Here is a 6,096-nt window from a genome sequence, read left to right as displayed (position 1 = left end):
TTCCCCTTCCTGAGGCGGCGGATGGTGGTCCAGAATCGCTTCGAAGCCGTCCGGAAGTCGTTTTCCATGGCTTCCCCGAACTCCTCCCATGTCCGAGTTTTTGCCTCCGCGACCGCTGAAGCCGCACACCGCTTGGCCTGTCGGTACCTGTCCGCTGCCTCAGGAGTCCCATGAGCCAAAAGAACCCGATAGGACTCCTTCTTCAGCTTGACGGCATCCCTCACCGCCGGTGTCCACCAACGGGTTCTAGGATTACCGCCACGACAGGCACCAACTACCTTGCGGCCACAGCTCCAATCAGCCGCCTCGACAATAGAGGTGCGGAACATGGTCCACTCGGACTCAATGTCCAGCACCTCCCTCGTGACATGTTCAAAGTTCTTCCGGAGGTGGAAATTGAAACTCTCTCTGACAGGAGACTCTGCCAGACGTTCCCAGCAAACCCTCACAATGCGTTTGGGCCTGCCAGGTCTGTCCGGCATCCTCCCCCACCATCGCAGCCAACTCACCACCAGGTGGTGATCGGTAGAAAGCTCCGCCCCTCTCTTCACCCGAGTGTCCAAAACATGAGGCCGCAAATCCGATGACACAACTACAAAGTCGATCATAGAACTGCGGCCTAGGGTGTCCTGGTGCCAAGTGCACATATGGACACCCTTATGCTTGAACATGGACAGTTACTTATGTATTTATTTCTTTTTTTGCAATTCTTTTTAATTAATTTATATTTTTGTTTATACAAAATTAACACACTCATCTTTATAATATTTGTATGTTATGTTATTCTATTTTCATTTCATTTAAATGTATTTTTGTATTAATTTATTTTTATGTATCTATTTATTTTTTAGGAATGTATATCTTTTTATTTAAACATTGGTCATACGATCACTGGTCGTATAAAAAAAGTAAAGGAGACAAAATAAATTGTGTGATTAATCTGCATATATAAATAATGAATGCAATAAAAAAATGTTTACATTAATCACATGAGCTAACTTGGTTCTTTTGACAGCCCTAAAATAAATACCTTTTTAAATAATTACTCAAATGTGTCATTATTTGATACAAATGGAATTAAACATGTTATATAATTTCGCCACACCTAGTGTGTGTGTGACAATCATTGGTACTTTAACTTTAACTTTAACTTTTATGAAATGTGTAAATTTAATATAACATTATATTTATTAAATGTAGCCTGTAAATATGTACTATTGTTGATGATGTTTGTGCATTGTGTGTAATGTCACAGTGGCCAAAAATATTAAATATACTTGTTAAATAAAACCTCTGCCTTGTTTTTAATGAACACTTAAGCCTACCACGCTATTGTATTTTAATGTTGGTCACCATGTTAGCACTTGTAGAGCCAGGCCCGGCCCTAACCAATCTGGCGCCCTAGGCAAGATTTTAGGTGGCGCCCCCCCACATCGGCAGTGAAGTGTATATACTCACAAGAAACCGAATAGCTTTGTCTTTGACCTTTTTTTTTTACTTACAACCAGAGGTGGGTAGTAACGTGCTACATTTACTCCGTTACATCTACTTGAGTAACTTTTGGGATAAATTGTACTTCTAAGAGTAGTTTTAATGCAACATACTTTTACTTTTACTTAAGTATATTTATAGAGGATGAACGCTACTTTTACTCCGCTACTTTTATCTACATTCAGCTCGCTACTCGCTACTAATTTTTATCGATCTGTTAATGCACGCTTTGTTTGTTTTGGTCTGTCAGACAGACCTTCAAAGTGCCTGCCTTACTGGTGACGTTTCACTTCGTTCCACCAATCAGATGCAGTCACTGGTGACGTTGGACCAATCAAACAGAGCCAGGTGGTCACATGACCTGACTTAAACAAGTTGAAAAACTTATTGGGGTGTTACCATTTAGTGGTCAATTGTACGGAATATGTACTGTACTGTGCAATCTAATCATAAAAGTTCCAATCAATCAATCAAAAGTGTGAAGGAAAAAATATACTTTTTTTATTTCAACCATACATCCCGTCAAAAGCCTCAAGACTGACCGCACATGAGGACGTTCCTGTCTTCACAATAAAAGTGCCGCTCCATCGCGCCTGCGCTTTCAAAACAAGAGTCTCCGAAAGCCAGCGCAAACAAGCTAGCAAGCTACGGAGTTTGACGCCAATATATTTCTTGTAAATTGTATAAAAACGAATATGGAAGCTGGACAAATAAGGTGCCAAAAACCAACCACTTTCATGTGGTATTAGACAGAAAGGAGGAACTTTTCTTCTCCTCCATTTGAAAACGTGGACGTTATCATCACTACTGTCTGATTACAATCAACGCAAGTCATCAGAATCAGGTAATACACCAACTTATATTCTAGTCTGCATGAAAGAAAGGAATCTATATGTTAAACATGCATGTATATTCATTAAAACATCTTTAACATGTAAACAAAAACAGCAAAATAAATACATATAAATTATATACTGTATATATCAATGTATATGTATGTATATGTATGTATATATATATATATATATATATATATATATATATATATATATATATATATATATATATATATATATATATATGTGTGTGTGTGTGTATGTTACTCATCAGTTACTCAGTACTTGAGTAGTTTTTTCACAACATACTTTTTACTTTTACTCAAGTAAATATTTGGATGACTACTCCTTACTTTTACTTGAGTAATAAATCTCTAAAGTAACAGTACTCTTACTTGAGTACAATTTCTGGCTACTCTACCCACCTCTGCTTACAACTATACCTAATATATAAAGGGGTGGAAAAGTGACTATTACCTGCAGGGCAAACATTAGCTAACCAGAAGGCAATAACAATGTAAACAAAAACACCTGCTTAAAAGATCTAATACAAATGTCCCTGAGGAATGTAAGGTGGGAGTACTGTAATTACCTAACGTTACATTATTATTTTCCATAACAATTTAGCCCCCTCCACAATATTAACCCAACGTTAAAACAGAACTAGCTATTTATTGATTAGCAATTGCCAAATCATGTAACATTAGCTTAATGCTAAAAAGCCAGGTTACTATCACATTCTGTAACAGACAAATAATTTCATGTAGGCTAACGTTACCTACCTGCTACCTCTGTCTTTTCTCGTTTCTCCTCCTCTTCTTTTCTCTTTTTTCTTCCCTGGGCACCTGACAGTTTTGGCCGTTTTGACATCTTGTGTTGATTTTTTGATGTGGTGACGTCCAAAAAGAGTCATGATACGGGAAGGGAGGGGGGGGGGGGGGGCGCACCGTGCGGGGGGAAGGGGGGGGGGGGCGTAATGTTGTAACAAATAATATTTCTATTAAATAGGCTTTAATTTGCATTTTAATTAACGTGGGATTATTTTTTGTATTTAGAAATAATAGTACCAACTTTTTTTTTTTTTTTTCCTCCAACATTTGTGGCACTGGTGTGGCGCCCCCTGATGGACGGCGCCCTTAGCATTTGCCTATACGGCCTATGCCACGGGCCGGCCCTGTGTAGAGCCAAGTGTTTTCTGAAGTGGTACTTGGTAAAAAAAAAAAAAAAAAAAAAAAGTCTGAGAACTAATGGTGTAAATCTGGTGTAAGTTATGCCCTTTCTGTCATGGAAAATTTTGTTTTTTATGGCAAAAACACACAAACATTTTTTTTAATGTGGCTAACACAAAATACGCAACATTTTCTCCCAAAAATATTACAAGGTGGAATATTTGATGTGGAGTTAATTGAGCCTTGGATAGGTCAACAGTAGTATTAGTCATTTTATTTCAGACCCAGGGGGATCCATATCACAGAAAAAGAAACCATACAATGATAAAAACCAAATAAAAGAAACACAAGCAAAAATAAAATACATTAAAAAAAACTTGTATTAAAATAAATAAAAAAACACTCCACAATATTCAATGTCCAGCATACAGGCTGTGCCACAGACCGGATGAAAATCTGACAGAACTGCGAGTCAGGTTAATCAGACCATTAACGACATTGTTGTCTGACTCAGCTGTCAATAATTCATAACAACATTGATTTTGATTTATTATAATTTTTTTAGTTTTTCTTTTTTTTTTAAATGTCACTAAAATTATTGGGGATCCAAAACACTCATAAATTGTTAAAATACATTTAAAGTATTTTTTTTTTTTTTTTTTAAACTTTCAACACTTAAGTCTCAAGAGATGAACTTTAGATCTATCCGTCGATTATACGTTTTTAATATTTTTACATGTGTTTTTTTTTTTAGTTTTATGCTTTTTTGTTAAATAAACCCCTGTTTTTTATGGCAAAAACCCAATGTGCAATATTTTCCACAAAAAAATATTTCAATGGAGAAGTAACCAGGCCCTTGAGTAGGTCAATAATTCATAGCAACATTGAGTTTGATTTATTCTTGTCTTTTGAGCAGAGACAGTTTTTCTTTAAAAAAAAAAAAAAAGTCACTAAAATTATTGGGGACACAAAAAGGCCCCACTCATAAAAGTGTTAAAAAATACATAATAAATTATTCCTTTTTTTTTTTAAACTTTCAATACTTAAGTCTCTGGAGATTAACTTCAGATCTATCTGTCAATTTTATGTTTGTATAATTTTTTCATGGTTTTTTTTGACACAAACCCAACCTGCAATATTTTCCCCAAACAATATTTCAATGGAGAAGTAACCAGGCCCTTGAATAGGTCAATAATTCATAACAACATTGATTTTGATTTATTATTTTTTGAGCAAAGACAGTTTTTCTTTAAAAAAAAAAAAAGTAACTAAAATTATTTAGGATCCAAAAAGGCCCCACTCATAAAAGTGTAAAAAATAAATCATAAATTATTCTTTTTTTTTAAACTTTCAATACTTAAGTCTCTAGAGCAGGGGTAGGGAACCTATGGCTCTAGAGCCAGATGTGGCTCTTTTGATGTCTGCATCTGGCTCTCAGATAAATCTGAGCTGACATTGCTTAACATGATAAGTAATGAATAATTCCGCTGGTAATCAGTGTTAAAAATAACGTTCAGAATATAAAACATTCTCATGCATTTTAATCCATCAATCTGTTTTCTTCCGCACCTGTTCATTAATGGTAGGAAGTATTTTATTTATTATTGGTTAACTTCAGAATAACAATGTTATTAAAAAGAATAAGAGACTTATTATACTGTAAAAATGTTGGTCTTACTTAAAAATGCACACATTTAGTTGTATTCAGTGATAAAAAAATACTGTATGGCTCTCACGGAAATACATTTAAAAAATTTTGGCTTTCATGGCTCTTTCAGCCAAAAAGGTTCCCGACCCCTGCTCTAGAGATAAACTTCAGATCTATCTGTCGATTTTACTTTTGTATTATTTTTTTTCATGTTTTTTTATGACACAAACCCAACCTGCAATATTTTCCCCAAACAATATTTCAATGGGGAAGTATCCAGGCCCTTGAATAGGTCAATCATTCATAACAACATTGATTTTGATTAGGCATGTCCGATAATGGCTTTTTGCCGATACCCGATATTCCGATATTGTCCAACTCTTTAATTACCGATACCGATATCAACCGATACCGATATCAACCGATATATACAGTCATGGAATTAACACATTATTATGCCTAATTTGGACAACAAGGTATGGTGAAGATAAGGTACTTTTTAAAAATAATAATAAAATAAGATAAATAAATTAAAAGTAAAGTTAACTGTTAAAGGTTAGTACTATTAGTGGACCAGCAGCACGCACAATCATGTGTGCTTACGGACTGTATCCCTTGCAGACTGTTGATATATATTGATATATAATGTAGGAACCAGAATATTAATAACAGAAAGAAACAACCCTTTTGTGTGAGGGAGGTTTTTTGGGTTGGTGCACTAATTGTAAGTGTATCTTGTGTTTTTTTATGTTGATTTAATTAAAAAATAAAAAATAAACTGATACTGATAACAAAAAACCGATACCAATAATTTCCGATATTACATTTTAACGCATTTATCGGCTGATAATATCAGCAACATATTATCGGACATCCCTAATTTTGATATATTATTATTTTTTAAGCAGACAGTTTTTCTTTAAAAAAAAAATGTCACTAAAATTATTGGGGA

Source organism: Nerophis lumbriciformis, linkage group LG01 (genome assembly GCF_033978685.3).
Source record: "Nerophis lumbriciformis linkage group LG01, RoL_Nlum_v2.1, whole genome shotgun sequence".
Lineage (NCBI taxonomy): Eukaryota > Metazoa > Chordata > Actinopteri > Syngnathiformes > Syngnathidae > Nerophis > Nerophis lumbriciformis.
This window is presented reverse-complemented; position numbering follows the sequence as displayed.